Source organism: Protopterus annectens, chromosome 8.part0 (assembly GCF_019279795.1).
Source record: "Protopterus annectens isolate FY-2018-M chromosome 8.part0, PAN1.0, whole genome shotgun sequence".
NCBI lineage: Eukaryota > Metazoa > Chordata > Ceratodontiformes > Protopteridae > Protopterus > Protopterus annectens.
The window spans coordinates 368188827-368212513 of NC_056741.1; positions in this window are offsets into that span (position 1 = coordinate 368188827).

Consider the following 23687-nt stretch of genomic DNA (forward strand, 5'->3'; position numbering starts at 1 on the left):
TTCTTCCAGATGTCGGTCTTCTGAAGGTGTTGGTCTTGTCGTCTCGGGCAACTAAGTGTTGGGTAAGTGAATATATATATATATATATATATATATATATATATATATATATATATATATGTATATATATAGATAGATATGCACGCACACACACACACACACACACACACACACACACACACACACACACACACACACACAGTTGATCAGCATGTTAACTAAACTATACATATCTAAAGAACATTCAGCATTATTTTACAGTTTATAAAGTAACAATGACATTTTAGTAAACAGACAGCTGATGAACTATATGCATATTTTATCCATCCAGTTATTCACTTGAGACATATATACGTGTGACAATATGGGAGGATTTATATATACTTTATTTAGTTGCATAAGGAGAGGAATTTGTAATGGACTGGCTGGTAAAAGGACAGGATTGGTTTTTTGATATATATGATTTTATTGGAATTTTAAAATAGGAATGGAAATGATTACACTAAGAAGGTGGATTAGTACTGGGAGTGTTACAAATGAAAGAACACTTTGCTGACAGATATGTTTTCAAGGAGGTTTTAAATATTAGAGGACATGAAATATTTCTGATATTTGTTGGAAGAGAGTTCCACAGTTTAGCAAAGTGCAGAAAAGAGTCAGTTTTCCATAATGTTTAGATTTTTCATATCACTAAAGGACTACTATGGGAAAAACTGAAAAAAACCCATATATTTTTAGTTTTTCTGTCGAATTCACATACATTGCAAACCTATATGCACAAGAAAAAAATAATCACTGCTAATTTTATTCTATTTGTAATCCTCAGGCCCCTCCTGGGGGCAGACAACCTGGTGAGTGCTTGTTTTCTTCTAAGGCTAAATCTTCCCCATAATGCACTTTCAGGGCACTGTATATGAAATTACAATGCCCATGGCTGGACTGTCACATCATAATCCCATTGATTTCGAATGAAGAACTGAGAAGCAGTGCTAATTCTGAGTGGCTTCAGTGAAAATATAATTTACTGTCCTGCAGTGTCTCTTACAAACATGTTTCCTACTGATGTGTTACACATTCTGTGAAAAGACCTTCCAGAAGTATTAGCTCATTGCTGAGATAACATACTTTCAAAAGTTTTAACTTTTGTCAGCTTCAGTTGCTTCACATATTACAAGTCTGCCTGGTGTGCCAGTAAAAGTGTCCCGTCATCTTTCTTCTTACTCCTATCATCTGAACAGCACTTTTAACAGTAAATAATTCACAGTAAATAATGATTCAAAATGCTTTTATCAGTCTTTAATACACAGGAGTCTAAGTATTCTTAAAACTGTGCTCTGTAGCATACACAGATTACAATTCATACTGCCTGCTGACAGATTTTGATATGTCTGAAAGTTATTGATGAAAAGTATTAACTTTCAGACATACATCAACAGAGCACACCAGGCAGACTGGTATGCATTGTTATGCATAAGTGACTAATTAGCTGAACCTTGCAGGGCTGGAAATGTGATACTCTAGCTAACTAAAGGAGAGAAGATGGGAGGAGTAATATAATACACTGCTTGGAATTCATTTAACCAAAGTATAAGCACAAAGAGAATGTCTGTGGCTGACAAGGTTGTCTGACTCCTGCAAACTCTGAACAGTCATAGAATCTCCAAGTTATTTCAATATTCTACAATAGGGACTTAATGAGCAAATGCCTGTTGACATACTCATGGCTGTAAACTCCATGCAAATGTCTATGTAGTATCATTTCCATTTTTAACACCAATGTTTCTGGTAAAGAGTACGTCAGTAGCAATACCTGATGTACATATTCAAGGGTGATAGAACTGGGCACATAGGCCTGGCCACATAGGTTTACACCTAATTTACCTTAGATCACCATGTCTACCCAGTGGTAAGAAAGGAATTATACCTTGCTCATGTCATAACTGAGGGCACTGTCGCCTGAAAATGACATAGTTATAAGTTCCATGTACTCTTCCCTCAGCAGGCCAATATTTGAGTGCAATGGCCATTTTGTCATGTACCTTTTCAAGCACTACTGGCAATTGCACACAACACAAAGGTTCCTTACAAGGGAACTTCAAGTCTTCAGTATCTGTCCTATGGGGATTGTCTGGAATAACTCTTATTGTAGCCTGTGTCATATAGACTACTCAGACGTGATCTCTGCCTTGCATACAGGGCAATGTCTGACCCTGCTTTATTGGAAATGCTGTATATTTGTAGGTGGAATGGTACATGGATTACTCACTGTAAGGACATTAACCTGGTATGTGACGTTACTAATACATGCTGGTGGGAGAGATATGTCTAGCAGACTTTAACAAACCTTTGAAACAGACTCCCACCTAATGGCAAACAGAGCACCTTAGTGGCCCTCATCAGATGCAATCTGTATGATTGGATGGGTGTCCATAATTTCACCACAGGGCTTCTGTCTGTGCCCTTTGTGGACAGGGGCAATATCTGCTGATTGTATAAATAAAAGTAAGAACTTGAGTAGGATTGTAAGGGCTCTAGGGCCCTTAGGCTAGTAAGGTTCAATGATCCTATGATTCTATATGCTAATGTAAAATACTTTAACATCCACACACACAAACTTGGCTATAGTGAGAATAGTGCCACTACTAATTAATGTTTAAAGAACACTGTACAGCACATACACACTCCAAGTTGGCTGTAATTAGATAAGAACTCCTTGTCAGATGCAAGCTGTATGATTGGCTGGATGACTACCATTTCACCACAGGGCTTCTGCCTGTGTCCCTTGTGGAGAGGGGCAATATGTGCTGATTGTGTAAATAAGGGTGAGGATGTGGGTAGGATTGTAAGGGTTCTAGGGCTAATTGGCTAGTAAGTTTCAATGATACTAAGATTCCATACACTGATGTAAAATTATCTAAATCCACATACACAAACCCAGCTACAGTGAGAATATTACCACTACCAAGCAATGTTTACAGAACACTACACACTACATGCATTTCAAGTTGGTTGCAAGTAGATTAGAACTCCTACCTACCTAATGTCACACACTACAGGTCACAGTACTTAACACACATGCCACACCTCAGGTCTACTATTAGCGCCTCTTTGGGTAATCTTATACTAAATGATAGCAGGCCTTGTTGTGGTCAGGAATTTGCAGGCCCATGTCACCTGCTACAACCAAAATGCTGCAAAATCCTTCCTCATTCAAAGTCAGTGTAGTGATCATATTTATTTCATAGGGTGATGTGCACACACATACACACACACACACACACACACACACACACACACACACACACACACACACACACCAAATTGCATGGAGTGTGATTAGAACCCCTACCTATCTAGTCTTACATACCACAGGTGACAGCACTTATTGCATGCACCACTGCTGCAATCTGACATTACAATGGCAGTTGGTAGTCTTAAGGTACATTCCATCAGCAGACCTTGTGGAACACAAGAGTTCGGAGGCCAGCATCAACTGCAAGGATCAAAAAGTGCAGAAACATTGTAGTTTGGTAGTCAATAAAGGATTCTCAGTTATTTTACAGGGAGATACACAGACACACCCATGCCCATCATGTGGCCTGGAGTGTGATTAGAACACCTACCTATCTAGTCTTAGATACTACAGATCATAGTATTTATTGCATGCACCACAGCTTCAATCTGACATTACAATGGCAGTTGGTAGTCTTAAGGTACATGACATAAGCAGACCTTGTAGAAGACAACAGTCCGGAGGCCGGCATCAACTGCAAGGACCAAAAAGTGTAGAACCATTGCAGTTTGGTAGTCAATGAGGGATTTTCAGTTGTTTGACAGGGAGATGCACAGACACAGACATGCATACCAAGTGGCCTGGAGTGAGATTAGAACCCCTATCTAGTCTAATGCACTGCAGATCACAATACTTATTGCAGGCACCACGGCTGATGCCTATTTTAATCTGGACTGCAGGCAAACTACTTGTGGATTACATACACTAGGCTAGTGTTGAACAGAGTCTGTGGTCTGCAGTGTGATATTGCTTCTTATTGTTATCTGCATCTAGTAGCCTAGCAGTCAGATAGCTGTTTTTTACCCTAGCTATGCGGCAAAATAAGCCAATTTGGCCATATGTGGCTGTTTGCATTTGGATGGGCAAGCCTGTGTGCAGAAACAATTTGCTTTGTCAATGCATGTGTAGATACCATTATACATTACACCACCAGTTCACCTGTTGGTGTATGTGTGGTGACATCCAGCAGGCACTGGGTGCCATAAATAAGTGTATTATCTACTGCTGAGCCTTTACTTTTGGTCCTTTGAGCAACATTATATATGTGTCATACTGCAGCTTTACTCACCATTATCAGGGTATGTAGGAAAATACAGACATACACACACATATAAACATATATATTTATGTATATAAAAGGGATGTAGATATATATATTCACTTTAGATGCTCGAAATGCTGAAATATCGAATTTCCGTATTTCAAGCCCATAAAGTGAAAGTCTGAAAAAAATGAAAACTTAGAAGCGCAAAATTCAAAATCTCACATACCAGAGATATTGAATTAGCGCATCTGGTGTTTCGCTGTGATTATGAATTCAGGTAAGTGCTTATGTGTTAAGGGTTTTGGATAGGGGCTGTGGTGTGTGTCACTGTGTTTTGTTACTGTGATGTGTGTGTGTGCGAGGAGAATGTAGTTTATGTGGTGGTGTTTTGTATGTTGTATGTAGTACAACCTTGGAGATAGAATATTTAAGTAGGGTGGATGTGTGGGGTGCAGCCCCCCATGTGGGGGGTGCAGGGGGCCTTCCCCCCTGCTTTCATGTAGGACAGAGCTTGTGTTTGTGTGTGGGGCAGAAGGTGTGTGTTTGTGTACAGCAGAAGCTCTAATTCAATATCTCTGGTATGTGAGATTTTGAATTTCGCACTTCTGAGTTTTCGTTCTTTTCAAGTTTCCACTTTATGGGCTCTAAATACTGAAATGTGATATTTCAGCATTTCAAGCTGATAAAGTGAATCCATACATATATATATATATATATATATATATATATATATATATATATATATAAATGTAGGTTGCATGTGTGTGTGTGTGTGTGTGTGTGTGTGTGTGTGTGTGTGTGTGTGTGTGTGTGTGTGTGTGTGTGTGTGTGTGTGTGTGTGTGTGTGTGTGTAATATACAGTACATATATGGGTTATGTTGATATATGGGGAGAAACAGAGATGTATGTGTTTATATTTATATATATCTATATATATATGTGCATATATATTTTTATATATACATATAGAGATATATATCTATAGGGACAGAGAGATAGTGGCAAAGAGATATGTATATGTAGGGTTCCTATCAGCAGACAAAAGATGCCTGTTTTTGAATGCATCTTGGTCGAACTGACAAAACCAAAACTGCAAAATATTGAAGTGGCATGTAAGCGAATTCTTTCCCTGGGAAAGAATTCACTTGGCCGTTACGGTACTTTGCCATTTCTGGCACTGTAGTGCGGTCTCGGAGTTGGTATATTTAAGTAGGGGGGGGTGTGGAGGGCACAGCCTCCCACGTCGGGGGTGTGGGGGTGAAGACCCCACATAATCCCATGTTTTAATGTGCTTACTTTTTCTTTTTCTTTTTTTTTTTTTTTGTTGGAACAGCAATTTTTTTCCTTTAAAAAAATCGCTCTTCTGGCAGTTCGGTTTTGTAAGCTTTCACTTATATGGGGCAGATTAATCACCGTTCGCTTACCTAAGCATTCAATGATCTAATATAGACCCTATACATATATGTATGCATCTATAGACATATCTATATATAAAAACTCAGAATTGTTCTCTGCTTAACTGTATATGAGCATGCGCAGTGGGATTTTCGCTAGTTATAGATTAGTTAGAAAAGTGCTCACTGGCATGTGGTAGCATGGCATCCAGGAACTGGTGGAGTATCATTGATGCAGATGCCTGTGACACCCCCATAATATCCCCAGTTGGTCTTTGAAAGTGCCTGTAGTTAGTATCCTAAGGGCTGCACATACATTTGTTTCTACTGGGATGGGTTCCCCTCTGTTGGCTCTGGCTCTGAGTTGAGGGTGGCAGAGCTCAGTGAGTTCTTGTAATATGTCCCTGTCCACCCTGTAGTGCTCTACAATTTCCAGCTCATGTAGCTCCTGGAAGGTTACCTTGGGCATGAACACTCTTCTCATTCATGGCTTTGGCCTATTGTCAGCAGTACCAGCACCATCTAGCACAAACAGATTTAGCAGACCTGCAGCAGCCTGTAGCATTATCTCAGTTAAAATTCCCAAATCTGTACTCCAATGTTCCAGAGTATTGGGGGAAAATCAGAATGTAGGGTGTATGCATCCTTTATACAGGTCTACTGTAAGTCCACCATGTGTGATTTGCTAATTATTATGCATTTCACCTGCCTAGATTATAATTAACTTCATTTAATGGCCTTATTTTAGTGTGCAACTCAGTGCTATGTGCCACCATGTGCAGCATAACTAATACAAAATAATAAATCTTCATTGAATATATCTGCTTTACATTCATTGCTGCCTATATCATTACTGTCACGTGGGTTGTGTGCCACATGAATGCGTTAAGCTATACACCACGCCATGCAGCATAACTTATGCAAAAGTCAAATTAATAACTAAATATATCCATTTTTAATTACTTGCTTCCTACATCATCACTCTGACATAGGTGGTCTTTCCATGTAAACACGCTCAGTTATGCGGTGATCCATGCAAACACGTGCACCAAGAATTAAACAATCCTAAAAGTAACAGGATACCCCCCTCAATGGCATGCACATTCAGTAGAAATATCAACATGGTGTGGCAGCCTAGTAAAGTGGATATGCGGACACACTTACTCCATTTTGCTGTTCAAGACATCCACCTCATTTGGATAAATATCCGTGCTGACAGCCTGGATACTATGTGGTTCATAGCCATATGACCTGAGCAATAGCACCAAAGCACCATTATATAGACCCAACACAAGGTCCTATAATACATTTCTGACAAATATTATAAAATTGTTTTCCTCTTTTTTTTTCTATTGTTTGTTTGCTCACTGGGATGTACAGCGCAAACTTGCCGAGATTATTACAAAATATTATTAATTTAAATGATTCCCTTCCTCTTTCTGACATCCACAATATTCGTTTTGCACATATCGCTATGTGGTATAACATTTTCTAAGGTGGCATGTTCATATTTCTGGAGTTTTACATTTCCTTCTCTCTGTGTAGGCTCATGTACACAGAAAAATTCTGCGTACACTACAGACACTGATATAGAGTCTACGCAGATGCCCTTCTGCTTTTCAGATCACTCAACCTGCATTATTTGCAAAGGATTCACCTAATTATGTGGTAATTTGCATTCCTCAGAATTTTCACTGTTTGCGCATGCGTGTGCACCACTAAGCAACACTTACCTAATCTAAAAATGTTCGAGTTCATGTATACATCGTGCTGTAATGCATACTTAAAAATATCATGTAGGCTTTATTGAATTTTCCCCTTTATTTTTCGGTAAATGTATCTGTCCTTATGGTTATATATACTAGATGTATTAATCCATATAGATCGTTAGTGGGTGTGGGGGTAATTTTATTAGTACAGTTGAGCCAATTAATATTACCCCCAGGATTATTGTTTCAAGAGATTAATTTGTAGTTAGCCAAGATAATATGTTCACAGTGGCTGATTTCATTGCAGAGTACTGCTATATGTATTTTATTTTAATTTTAATTTTAAGTCTAGTTACCAGGATTTCAGCATTGATATTTGGTATTTTATGCAGTGCACAGCAAAGATCAAAGTGTTTGAATACTGAATGGCTAATCCACCAGCTAGCTGACTGGTTCAATCACTATGGGCAATCTTACGTGTATGATTTAAGCCAGGTTTCTCTTACTGCTATTATGTCAGCGGTGTAGAGAGATGTCCAACTATACACATCAGTTATTTTATAATGCATAATGCAGGCATTTATAAGACATACCCCAGAATTCATGAAGCTTGCGCCAGGCGCACGCATAGCGTAGGCGTTATAACGCCAAATATGGCCGCCGAGCGATTCAGGTACGATCCAATTCCACGTGCACTACCGGCGTACGCCAGATCTGCGCAGCCCCTGGTGTAGGTATGCAAATCACCCCATGTGCAGTGTTGCACCATGCAAATGAAGGCATATAGCAATTCATGAAGTGGTGCAGGCGTAGCGTAAGCCCACGGAAATGTAAACCAAAAAACACGGTTTACATTTTCCCAAACATAACATCGGAGCTATGGAAGAGGGCCAGACCCAGGTATCACAGCGTGAACATATGCCAATGGCAAAATACACAGCCAATGGCATAAGAAAAGATGCATAACACGTAAATAACAACATTGAATGTCATGTCCACAGTAACGAACAGCAGAACTGCAGGGCATGTGTGCGGAAGCCATAACATAAAGAAATAATATAAAAATGTCATAAAATCGCAACGTAATAGAAAGCAGGTTTACAGCATAACACACAATGGTAGGCATGGAACACCACAACCAAGGTGCAAGGGTTGCTAAGGGCTTGCAATAGTGTTCGGCACGGTAACTATGAATTAGTAGTCAATGCCATGCAAATGAGGCAGATAATACTGAATCACAAATGTCCCGCCGGAGGAAGGTTGTACCATTCGGCGCAGCAGTATAACACCGAGGAGTGACTCAGAGGAGATACATGACATCAGCAGAGGGGTGTGCCACTGTAGCACTAAGCACATTGGAGCATTGCAAATCTGGCCTGTCCGTTGCTAAGCAAAGCTGCAGGATAGGGGTGGGGAGGAATCGTTTAGCTGAGAGCACACATGGTGGCCAAAAGCGCATGTGTACGAGGATGAAAAGGTGCCCGAAACCCAGTAATCAGACGCACGCACCGCAACAATAGCAGAAACAGGAAGGTCAGGGGAAGAAAAGAAGGAAATGTGGAAGTAGGGTAATTGGAGTACTAATGAGCAATCAACACCAATCAACCCACGAAGGCCAATCGACGGCAGCTGACAATTCCGCTTGCAGAAACCTGCAAAACAGGATAGGGGAGGCATGTGAATGCAAAGAAAGGAGGGGAGGTATTGGATTGCAAAGATAGGAGACCTGACACAGCAGAGCAAAACAAACCAACAGCAGACCGGCAGTAGCACACATAACGCAAGATACGCCAGGTCCAGGAAAGTACAAATGAAAGTAGGCTGCAGGATGCACACCAGAAAATGGTAGGTGCAATGCGCAGAAATGTAAAGGGAAGGTCAAGAGGTAATCCATGGCAGGCAAATGTAATTCAACACCAAAGGCACCACAATAGTAGTTCCGGCAGTAAAACACATAACATAACCTGTAGCTATGAATGTACATACACACCCTATGACATCATCGGTGTTCACAGCACAATAGTATAAAGTGTGAAAGCACCCAACACACACCTGTGTATTCCCAAACACCGCGCCATAGGTGTAAACACACGGGGAACTTTTAAAATGTACATGTTGGGAGCTGCCATAGCTGTGATTCATCAGCATGTGTTAGAGACTGATAGTGTTGTGGAGGATGATGCCGACAACCACCGCAGGCCTCGGATGAGAAGGCGAGTGTTCAGACCAAGGGTAACCTACCAGGGGCTACATGACCTGGAGTTAGTAGAGCATAACAGGGTAGACAGGGACATCTTACAGCAAATAATGGAGCTGTGCCAGCCACGCCTGAGAACCAGAAACAACAGAGGGGAACCCATACCAGTGGACACGAAGGTATGTGTAAGCCTGCGAATACTGGCCTCAGGTACCTTTCAAAGGCCAACTGGAGATATAATGGGTATCTCACAGGCATCAGCATCCAGGGTACTACACCAGTTCCTGGATGCCATGTTACCACATGCCAATGAGCAGATATACTTCCCCAGAACTCAGGAGGAGTTGGCCAGCAATATGCGCCACTTCCACCGTGTGGCACAATACCAGGAGGTACTGGGTGCGATAGACTGCACGCACATTCAAATCAAGTCAACACCCGGTGAGCAGGGTATGTGCTACATAAACTGCAAGGGATTCCACTCCATCAACTGCCAGGTCATGTGCAATGCCCAGGGCATTATCATGGATGTGTGTGCTGGCAGCTCTGGAAGCTACCATGACTCCCATATCTGGCATGCTTCACAGCTGTATCAGGTATTTGTCAGGGGGGACATCCCACATGGCCATCTCATGGGGGATGTTGGCTATGCACTGGAGCCATGGATGATGACTCCCATCAGAAATGCACCCACACCCATGCAAGAACGCCATAATGAGGCACACGCACAAACCAGAATCATCATAGAGCGTGTGTTTGGGATGCTGAAATCACGGTTCCAGTGCTTGGATACATCTGGTGGAGCCTTGCAGTACTCTCCAGGCATGTGTGCCCACATCGTCATAGTATGTGCCATGCTACATAATATGATCCAGCGGAAGCAGCTGCAGCAGGGACAAAATGGTGAAGGCCCACATAGCCCACCGCAATTGCCAAGGCCACTACAGGCACAGAGGGATTCGGACCATGAACACACTGTGCCAGCCCCAGTAGGCAGACAGAGGTGTGCCCAATATGCCTACGCCTTGGCAAAGAGGGAACGTATAGCACATACTCTGACCGTGTAGGCCCCATATGGACTGACACCTCTCCACCTGCACACACAGTAAAATGGATGGCACACAAACATGACCACCTGTAAATTGTAATGTATAGGTGGCCCAATGTGTGACTCCTACATAGGCAGCCCTCAAACATTGTAAACACAACAGCCAGTGGAACATGGAATGCCAACACCTGAACAGTACATGAGTCTTACAGCATATGGTGGTGCTGTGTGCCTGTCACGTTCGCCACCAGATATATATATATATTTATATATATATAGATATACATATATATATATATATATATATATATATATATATATATATATATATATATATATATATATATATATATATATATATGTACACATATGCATATATATAATACAGATAGAAAGGGCAATAGAGGGATATATGGTGATATAGATGGATTCAGCGATATCTGCAAATAGAATAGATAGTTCAACGACATTCATAATATCTTGGAGGTACAAATAAATAGGATACTGCCAACCATGGAATGTGTAACATACCGACATGCGTAAACATGAGGCTGAAAGACCGATAGAACACAGTACCGGAACAGTACATCCGCGAGTAATAGTATGATGATATGAAGGGACAGTTAGTCACCGCTGCCGGTATCACGGTCCACGTAGGTACTGTGTTCAACTGTGTCTGTGAGAGCCTTAGTCTGTGTAAGTGTGCATTGAGGGTGCCGTGTGCATGTCTGTGTGACTGTAATGTGTGTGTGTGTCCGCAACATGTGTATGTTGGTGCCAAGTCAGAGGCAGATCAGTATGGTAGGTGTGGGTATAGCTAGCCGTAGGCATACGGTTACTACCTGTACCACAGTAGGAGGGACATCCCCACCCTGGGCAGGTGTGTCCTGACATAAAACAGTACAAAGGGCAAATGTCCGAGATGGTAGGACATAAATATGTCCCATATATAATGTAACAGTCGTATTTAATAGTTATGCCTGTATGTAAGAAACTTAAATGTTACATGCAATATGATAAGTAGCCAAAGTCACACAACAATAGGTATGTAGTGAGGATAAAAGTATGTGCTACCTGTGTACTGACCGTGGCTAAGTGTTGGCCTGTAAACACCGCTTTGTGTCCCGCAAGTGTCCAACAATGACCATATGGAAAGGTGGCAACCCATGGCAAACAGGCTCTTTTAACAACACAACCACAATGACTGCAAATATCTGGGACAGAAATACAAGGGATAGCTGTCACTTACACATACCCCCTGATATATCGCTGCAATTATGGAGGTATACAAGTAGCAATCTCACCTGCAGATGATATAGAAATCAATTAACAATGGCCCAGCATACAATCCCGTAACATAAGTCTACTAACTGTTAGCTCCCCAATTAGGGATGGAGCCCACACACATATATACGGATTATGTAGAAATGCAAGGCCCACAAACCGTATATGTTACGAACAACCACCGACATCCCCCACACTAGAAACTAAAGCAATACAAACTGTAATAGCAGCACAAACATCCAGTCAGCCAATTACATCTGCAGAACCCTCAACATACCGTGTGAGAGACACAATTAAAGGCGACATGCAAAATTTCAGGCGTTGTATAATGGAACAAACAGCCATGTTACAGGTTTTGATTGCAATACTCCGTTATCAGACGTCGGGATGACAGGTACACCCACATGTTGAACCAAATACTCTACTGTCACACACAATCCACGGGGGACATGAATCCAAACTATACCTGTCTCCATGCATAGCAGTTGCAGTTACACATAAAAAAACACAAAACAGACCGTTTCCCCGAAGGTAGGGCAAATAGGCAACGCCCAGGTGGAGAATCCAATTATACCCCACTGTCCCCACGTAATTGGTGAATGGAGTAGCTGCACAGCTGATATGCAGGTAATTAGTCATTCAGGAACACCAATTGGCGGGAAGAATCCACATGTTTCAGGTATCGACGTATATAAGGATGACTTGCCAGACATTCAAACCGTATGCTCATACTGAATAACAGGTGAAACACTGTAAGAGAGATAGAAACTAAACGCCGTAACAACAACAAGGTATGTAGAATGCCTGATATGTAAGGTTATGTATAGCATGATCTGTATTAATTAGTTTTACTGTATGTATAGCCTGGTTTGCATTAATTAAACGTGTCCACAATGCATAAAGTGGGGAAAGGTATTTATGTAGTGATGTCTTGCTGAGCATACTAACGCTTGTAGAATCTGTGCGTCCAGCACTGGGACACAAGGTACACAGCACAGACACCACAAGGGGTGCTACATGAGGCCATTAAACAGAACAATGCCATACAACCCGCCGTCAGTGGTAGGGTATGTCCAACAAGGACATGCCATAGCAGGGGATAGTATATGTTGATATACTGTCACAGCACGCATGTGTATGGGCATATAACGTTAATGACATATGTAAGGTGGTCCCGCTGAGCAAGTATACTTTGCATTATGGGATACTATGTGACATATGTGTAATGTATAGTATTATAGGTAGATATGACAGATATTCTACACAGCATAACAGGCATATCATGCATACCACAGGTATCATCTATTGGTATGTACAATAACAGGATACATATGGCCTGTAGGTATGGGACATAGTAATAGCATGATAGCTAATCTAAATGGAAGGGCTACCAAGTAACCATGCACAAAGGACATGTAATATCTGCACAGGTGCATTGTGCAGTACTATGCAGTCTGGCAAGTCCATGTGTAAGCACAACTACAGTGTTCACACTAGTGGCACCTCTCCAGGGTAGTGTCCTGTGAAGAGCAGAGCCAGGTGTCACCTGCACCACTGCACAGTACAGCCACTGCAGTGATCCCAGGCCTACATGTGTCTCCCAACCACCAAGGGAGGTATCACATGAACAGTGCTACTGAGTGTCCCTGCGTGATGTACATAGGACTTATGTTCCACAGCATGGTGAGTGTCCGGTTTGGGAATATAACCCAGAAGCACATCCCACTCATTGTGGTGTGTGTGCACATATCCATGAGCATGTTGGTCACAGTGGCCTCTGCTTATGTTGTGTATGAGGAGTATATCCATCAATAATGTTGTGGACATGGGCCTTGTCTGATCAGCAGAGGTCACCCCTGAGTATGTAGTAGGCAAATGTGTACAGATGTGGTGTCCGTAGTGCAGTCACATATTTAAACTGTCGGAGCTCAGTAAACGTCATGGCGTGTTAATGTTGTGGCATGTAAAGCTGTAGCTGTTGTGTAAGGTACACCCTAAATGGGGTGGTGTACCCTTGAATGTGTGTAGATGTCTTGAGTGCAGAGGTACAATGGGTGCCTATGTAATAGTTACACACCCAGTACAGATAGGTGTGGCCACGTAGGAAGATATCCACACCACAGTGGCAATACGGTAACCACAGGAGTGGGTGCAACATATGTGTGTCCTGCAAACATGTACAATGTGATATGTATGTAGGGGACTACCATCCATGTGATAGTCAGTTGGTGAATGGTGTAATGCAAAGGTGATGTGCATGCACCTTGTGTCATGCAGCTTGATGCCATGATAGTCATATTATGTATCTGTCACAGTGACACCCGTATGGTCGGAGTCAGTATCAGCTGGTGGAGCAATCATGGCACTTGGTATGTAGGGGTTCGAAAGCTAGGCAGGGAAAGTCCCCTGTGCCAGCCTGTTCCACAGGGAAGCATATACTGAACATGAGGGGCCCTATGACTGAGGACCGTGGTATGCCAAATGTACCTGACATGAAGTAGGTACTATGGTATGCTGGCCTCACTGTGTGTCCTGTCCATGAGCCACATAGCATAACATCCTGAGACACAGGGTACGATGTGCAGGTGGATGTGTATGTTGTCAATACCAGAATGGGGAATGGTGCTGAAAGGCAATGAGAGGACAATGTAGGATGTGTGGACTCCCGTACCATCAGCAACTGCCCTGGTAACAGTATGAAAGGAGTCCACCATGTGTAGGGGCCATGCTCTGGACTTAACAAGCCCATCCCAGGTGGCAGCAGAGGACGGGAGCCCAACAATGTCTCTGAGAATGACGTCCTTGATGATGTGCCCCATAGCCATGCAGAACAGTCCAGTCAGGTGTGTAGAACTATAGTCCCACTCGTGCAATGTGGAGCCACCTGTGTGTAGTGTGATAAATGCTGCTGTGTGCCATTCAGGGGCTACAATGTCTGAAACAAGGCTATTACTGAATATGGTGGCCTAGTGGGGAGACATGTAATTCAGAGGTTGGTGGACATCACAGCCTGGGACGTTGGAAGGTGACATGGGGCCAGTGTCCCAGGACATATAGAGTGTAGGTCAGTACTGTGTAGGTGTGACCACAGGGACACCACAATGTTCATGTATGGATTGCGGCCCTGTAGTGAGTGAGAGGGTGTACTGTCAGCATTGAATCCATCCTCCAGCATGTTGCCAACAATACCTGGGTCTGCAATGTTCCTGAGTGACTGTTGTATGTGACAGCAGATGTGGGTGTTGCCAACAAATACTGACATACCACCATAATGCCTAGTGGTACACCCCGGAATGTGTGGCCGTCATGTTTACATAGCTAGTCTTGGAGTATGTGATGAGGGACCCTGTGGCCCCACCACAGCTGACCAGTAAGCCACACCACACATGGGAATGTACACCACTGTGCAACAGCCTACACCTGTTGTTGTACATCATATGTCCGTGGAACATGACCACCAGAGTGGCGTCTGTTATCTGGTGTGTACCATCATGGCTCTGTGTGGAATAGCATGATCCATGCAGTTGTGTACATGCTAATTAAGTGCACTGGGGTATGTGTCAGCATTTGTATGTGCATTGTCCATCTGCACGGGTGTCATGATGTTAACAACCGCTGTCTGCAGACGTGTGTAGTAGGTGTTGTAGTACACATGTACTGTGTATGCTGTGATGGGTGTGTTGTCAGGATGTGGCTAACAAGGTCGATTAGCATATGTTCAGAATCCACCAATGAGGGGATAACCCCAGGTGTGTAACACCAGTCACATGGTGGTAATGTTCATGCCAAGGGTAATGTAGGTCTTGGAGGTGGTGTGTATGGGTTGATCCAGCAGAGCGGAGGGTATGACACATGGATGTTTCGGTACATGAGTGGCTATCCCAGTAAAGTGTGGGGTAGTGTCAGTCACACATCAGTAGTAGTTGAGGCCCACTGTCCACTATACCACCATAGAAGGTATGTTACCCGTGGGGTATGATGTTGACTCTGTCGCTTGTTACAATGTGTATAGCGGTCCTGGACACAGTTAGTTGCACGTGGAGCACCTTTGATGCATTGTGCTAAGCAACTTGCCATGATGCATGCAAAACATAATGGGATATGGGAACCCCTCAGCTGTGGGTGTGCCGGTCCAGGTATGTGCCTGAAAGGTATGGTCTGTCTATAACCTGTCATTGCAGGTGTGCTCTAAAGAGCCTAGAGGCAGGTCCCAGTCACTGCAGAGATGTTTGAGTGGTGCATTATAAGGTGTGCCTTGCCTGCGTGCATCACAGAGGAAGATGCAAGCAATGTGTCACATGACCCCATGTCGCGCATGCCAGTTACCGCCCTGCCGGTGACAGTTATTGGAAACTGTGCAAGACAGGCAGTATAGAAGCAGCAAGAGCCTTACATGTCAGCTGTACTCCCAGGGCTGACAGGTGCAAGTCATCTGTGCCAAAGCATTGTGTTTGACCAGGACAGTCATAGTGGCAGATACCACATGCCTGTGGAATGACAATAGGAGCATAGTCAACTGTTGAAGTGACACAGTCGGTCATTGTACAGTGGTATTGTGTCCGGACGAATGCAAAATGCTCCCCAGGGCTATGCCCACACCCTCAGGGCTATAAGACTGGTGAGCTATTGCATGTCCCTGCACACGTAGTCTGTGAAGTGGAATCACAGGGCAGTGACACTAACATGGCGAATGACAGACATACACATGTACGACATATCCCTCATATAGACAGGCAGTAGCACTGGTACGTGACAGTTGGACATGCCTGTATATACAACCATGTCCCACAGGATATGTGCGTTACGTGTGTACAACAGCTGTCGTACCTTAAGCAAGCTGGGAAGTGTAGGACAGCCAGTGTACCTGTGGGAAATGGTGTGGAATGGGCGGTATAGTAATCAGTAGCTCATGACATGCTCACATGTTCTGAACAAGTGCCTAGCATGACCATACAATACAGATAGGGTGTTGGATAATATCAACCCACAAGTGGTGATGACAGTCATTTAGGGTGGCACTGCACTATAACCCTGCTGAGTATGGTGTGCATGTCCATGAACCATTAGCACTGTAGATGTTAGCAGTACAGATGTACAAGATAGCACGGATATTTGATTACAAATACCTTTGCATGTCACAGGAGTGTTCCACCAGTGGCCTGTTGACAGACTCACAACTACAAAAGGTGCAAGAGTGACATGTGCACAGCACATCAGCGCCAGATACAGTAGAACAGGGTTAATGTGTTGTACCCCACCCTCATTGTAGCCACATACCACACAGACAAATGTTAGGCATCTGTGTATGTAAGGCTGTGAATGGCTGTGAATGGCCATGACCTATCAGTTTAGCTGTGTCAGTGTTGTGAACAACATACAGAATGGGCTGTTTGGGTGAGGTGTGTGACATATGTGCACAGTCTGATGGATGATACCAGCAGTGTCACCGCTAGGTGAACATCCCTGTACCCATAAACTACTACCTAGGCTGTGGTCAACATTATGGACACTGTGTAAGGGATGGTGCTGTGCAGTGCACCCCCTAACATGGTGACGTCTCCAGGCCCCTTAGGTAGTCATATGAGGTACCCATGTCATGTCAGGGTGCCATCCATGAGCACGGAGATCACTGGCCAGGCATATACAGCACTGTGGTGACCAATATTGGATCACATACCACCTGTAAGGGGTAATGGCTATGCATGGATGTGCGATACCAGCCTTCACAATCCACACCTCCACTATTCAGCATGCTGTCTACCTTGCAGAAGGACATTTGCTACACCATGATGATGGACATGCTACATGTCCATATCCTGATCTATATGACATATGTCATGGACAGCCACCATCCTAATACTAGGATCACCACAGGCTGGACAGATCCCTGTGCCATATATGTGACATACTCCCGCCATACCATGCAACCCTGTCCATCAAAGCTGCAGATGTCATCCCAGTCATACATGGTGTGATGGCCGCATGGTAGATGTACTATCAACTGACTGGATCAGTAATGTGGCACTGATGCAGCTTGCGGTGGCACAATGTCCGTCTGTAACAGCGTGGAAACTGTGCCCGCACGTGCTATGGTTGATGACCATCCCTGCGAATGTCGTCTAACTATCCATTGTCCATGTCTATCACATGTGTAATACAGGCGATCCATGTCAGGATGTTGAACAGTTGTACAGTGCTGTGTAGATGTATATGGCAAAACACATGCATGTACAGGTGTCCATGCGTATGTGTGCATTGTCACTGCTCAAGTCCATTACGGCTGTGTCTGTGTTGATATGTGACATATACACAGCATCCAGGTCAACAGTAGTACCGTGGACACATCGAGGCATGTGCAGATAGGTAAGAACACAAGTGCAGGCAAATAGACATGCCCACAGCAAGACAGCATTTACATGGAGTATGAACACTGTAATGAGGTGACACACATATATGGTGATGATATCCAATGCATAATGGGTGTGACATGTGTGACACAAACACGTCAGTCATGTCAGTGTCATGATGCTTTGCAAAGATAACTGTGCAGATGCAGTAAATGTCATAGAACTGTATGTGCAGCAGTATCTCTGTACATCTCTGAAACTGTCACCTGTCACCATCATTATGTTTTACAGATAATGCCCCATACATGCCTCCCAGCATACACCCGCCAGGAGGATGATGTCCTCATCCCACAGCTCCATGACAACTATGACTTGTTGTTCAGCCATGTGCCACAGCATGCCCAGAAGCGGGATGACCTGTGGCAGGATCTACGCAGGAGGGTGAATGATGTGGGTGGCCATAACTGCACCTACCAGCAGGTGCACAGACACTGCACGGACCTGATACGATATGCAAAACAGCATGCCACTGCAATCACCAGGGAACAAGGTGGAACAGGTGGTTGGCCACCAACCCAGCCCCCACTCACACACACCGAAGAGCTACTGGCCAGTCTGGGGACACCCAGGGAACAGCATCCAGAAACACTAGCTGCTATTGTGGAGGTGGGTGTCTCCCAACCAATGAGCCTGGAGTTGCCTGGTAAGTCAGTAATGCACATATGGCTATTATATCCCATGTAGTTGCATGTGTCACTGTACATTATGTAAAGTAACAACATATGCCAGGTATGTGGACACACATGCTGCATGCTACAGTATGCTACGTTGTGTATGCACACATGTGCATACTATATGCTATTACACAGGTGAATGTGTTCACATGCACAGTGCAACCTGTGGCTGTCATACAGTCATGGATAATGTTCATACTGGTGTGTCACCCCTATACAGGTACCTCTGGCGTGCCGCACAGACATAGGTCCATTGCAGGTGAGACTGTCATCAGTATCAGGCATGTTACAGTGTAGATCTATTTGCCATGTGGCCAGTTAACACTTGCACACCTGATGTTTCTTCCAGTCACGATATGCAGGTCGCACCACCATGCATTCACACACGCCACCCATGTGCAATATATACAAACGTAATGATACACAGACTTGAAACCACAGTACTTGTCAATGCGACATGTGTGGTCAGCTGTGCATACAACAGTGGAGGTGTTCTACAATGGAGGCATATGTAGTATGCATTGGAACAACATGTGTGGTATGCACACAGTACCACACAGTGAGCTGTGATATGGGCAGCCCACAAGTGTCACCATTGTGTCATATGCCCCTGCATTGGGTGCACACATTGTGATGTGCCACCTGACATGTCCCAGACATGTAGTGTTCTGTCTGCAATATTGTCATACTATCGCATGACCTATACCCCACACACCAAACATACAACCCGTTGTCTGCATAGCCCTGTGGATTGTGACATATCTGACATGTATGGGTGTATGTCATATGGGACCACACAGACATGTGGAGAAGATGCCCATCACACACAATTGGCCAACACATGCGCACACATGGCCATGGGGGATGGCCAGAGACATGTAGCCACACAGTAATTGGGATGTGTATACACCCTGTTGCACATTGTCCACACATGGTCCAATTATAGTCTTAGTTGACCGATTATACAGTTGATGTGGTACACTGGGCAACGTAAAAGCCTGTGCACAGCTACTGGAGGGGTCACTGAAGTCTACCATATACGATCTGTCAAACATCACGACTGTGTTGCAGTTATGGCTATGCAATGTGTACATATTATGCATTCTACAGCAACATACATGCCTCATGTTGCCATGCAATGGCACAGTGTCTGTACTTCACACTGTATAGCAATGTAGACTGCTCACACTACCCTCCCATGCTCATGCACATTTGCTAAACATACATTCTATCTGTAGGGCATACACACAACACTGCAATGTGAAGCCCATTATGATGCTGTACATGTGTCAGGACACCATTGTGTCATACATGTATGCATGTTAATGCACATCAGCAGATTACATGTCAAGGTCACATCAGCCATGTGTACTGTTATCCTGTTCTGGGCCACATGGTGTATCACGGGGATGCATGCATACTACCATGAATGTGTGAACTGCATGGCTACTGATATGACACCTGCTTGCTGTAGTGTGCACCCCAGGGAGGTATGCTTACTAACACTATTAATGTCTGAGCTGCATGCCCTCTGCTGTATTGCAGGCATGCTGCATGCCATCTGACAAATCACATGCATGGTGTGTCTGTGTGTGTCTGTGTGTGTCTGTGTGTGTGTCTGTGTGTGTGTGTGTGTGTCTGTGTGTGTGTGTCTGTGTGTATCTGTCTGTGTGTGTGTGTCTGTGTGTGTGTGTGTCTGTGTGTGTCTGTGTGTGTGTGTGTGTGTGTGTGTGTGTGTGTGTGTGTGTGTGTGTGTGTGTGTGTGTGTGTGTGTGTGTGTGTGTGTGTGTGTGTGTGTGTGTGTCTGTGTCTATTGTACTTTACAGTATTTCTTTGCATTCACAGGTGATGTAGGTGCGTTACCCTCCTGCGGTCCATCTGATGTTAGTGTCCCCACAGATACTCGCGGTGATGAACATATGCATGAGGTACAGGCAGGGCTGTCAGGGGCTGAATCTGTGCCAATGGTTACCATCCCAGCTATGTCCCCCTCTTCCCCGCACACAGTTCTGCTGCCAACACATACCGCATCACCGGTGGCCATAGAGGAAGGACAGTCAGCGTCTGTTGGCGTGGAACAGGAACGTGTGGTGGCTACAGAAGGTGTGTCTACACACCATGGTGTCAGTGTAATGACTGCAGATGCGCCACACAGGCATGTGGCCAGTGCTGCTTGTAGGAGGACCTCTGGCAGACATGCACCTGCAGGACACAGCGCAGCAGCTGTTATCACCAGACGCATGTTCTAGACTGTAATGGCAGCACAGGCACATGCTGAATGGCAGAACAGAGAAGGGCAGAGGCTGCAGAGGGCTGCTATCCATACCCTAAATGACAACATCCAGGCACTGGCAAATGGTCAACAGCAGATTGATAATGTTCTGGATAGGTGACTAGGTGAAATGGTCAGAATCCTTGACCGAGGCATGGCAATCCACGAGCGGGAGCTGTCTGTGCTGGAACACCTGGTAGGAGTGAGGCGTAGGCCACATGGACTTAGGCCATCAACACCAACTAGTGTAGGTCAACATGAGCGTGCCACCTCACATGCCCGCTCCCATAGTGCCGGTAGCAGTAGCAGTGCAGCTGGTGCTGCACTGTCAACACCAGGACACAGCAGGCCACGTGGACGTGGCCCTGGACAGTCTCAGCGGGGACACGGTTCCAGCAGACATGTGTCGTCAGACAGTAGTCACTCTGTGCCTACACCTGGTAGTGCCCGTGCAACCCCAGGCAAGCACAGGTCACGTGGCCGTGGACGGACACAGTGAGCTGAACAACCTGCACTGTACAATCTGGGGCTGTCAATTATACCCCGTGTAGGCATCACAAATGGCAGAACTGTGTACACATATACACGCACACAGCAAACACAACTGTAGGGCTCCACAACATCCACATGCATTCTGCACAGACATGTCCAGTCAACTCACCGGCCCTTACACACACACATGATGTTATCCATTGCTGCAGCCTATGCCCCTGGCAAACATATCACCCTGTGCATATGATGAAGCCTGTGCTGCATCCCTGTCATCCACACCATCGGTGCAGGGTTATGCACAAATATTCTGATGCACAGGGTGAACAGCATAGTGAGAGGTGTATGTAATACCTGTGTATGCATAGTGAGGGATGTGTATGTTGCAGTGGTTGTGTGTGAATACTGAGTTGTGTATGTGACATAGGTTGTCTACTGTCGACATGCACCAGTCATACCATGTAGTGCAGGTGCAGCATGCATTGTGATGTGTTCACGGTATGTGTCTCGGTTACATCTGTAGCACCATGTTGGTTGTGATACCCTGGTTCCCTCCTATGGTGTACTTGCATGTGCCTACAGGTAGCAGTGTTTGCAGTCCCCACGTGTAACTGTGGATTACACACAGGCACGTCTGGCAATATCAGCATGCTACATGTACCCTCAACCTGACTGTTGGACACACCAACATGACACAGATGTCCACACATATACTGCACCTGACGCATGTGGTCGGTGCCACAGGCTACACTGGACAGAGATGTGACATACATAGCAGGACACATTACAGGTATGGTGACATGGTGCAGGGGTTGTACACAGCGGCCTGGCCAATGATGATGTGAGGTGTCACTTGGTAGCTGGAGGCCACACTGTGCAGCAGTAGGACCCTGTACCAGTACGGGAACATGGCCGCATTCACGGGGTGTACACCACTATAACGCACACCCCATAGTGCGCAGCTGGGGACCCTTGCCTGTGTGGTCATCACCCTCACAGTACTATGCACCCACACGACATGTCACAGAGAAGGGACATGCACAGGTAGCCAGTATGACTGGGACCTATGGCATCAACAGGGTTGTGCAATGCATCACCATTACGGGTTAGTCACCACGTGGGGCTAGTGATCATTTCCCACCGTATATTAGCATACACACTCACACCAAGCACCAGACATACATACAGACACACACACACTGTGGTGACCACACATGTGTATACGGACAGCCGACGTGTGTGAGGCACCTCACCGGCGAACGTCATGCTTCCCACACTGACGTATGTACAGATCTCTACAATGGTGTACAGGGATGTGTAGCAACTGGGACATATTCCCCGCGATATGTGGCACCCCTGGTCACACATTCAGACACACATGTCAGTGCTGGGAATGATACACCTGCCATATGATGACACGTTTGATGGACATGCAGCGGTATTGATTGCATTATGTGTACCAACGCTTTATCTGGCAAATGTACTGCTATATGCACACGGGAGGATGTAGGTGTTACAGTTGCCATGTGACATATAGTTGTTAACACCTGACCACTGTGTATGCATTATGTCAGCACCGTCACGTAACAGCGACATAGCGTACTGTTTGCACATGGCATGATAGGATGGTGTGTGACACAACTGTGAGCCACCCCCTGCACACATACATCTAGACAGGAAGTTCACCACGTTATGTACACACATCCCTCCATACGTGCTGTTTGTATGTCACCGTATACAGATGTCAATGATGGGTCTGCATTGCGTCTGCATGTCGTAGGTAGGTGCAACTATGTTACGGACATCGGCCACTGCACATGCATGTTGGCTGCATGCACAGTACAGATGTCACATGTGTCTCCTGTTGCCATGTTTG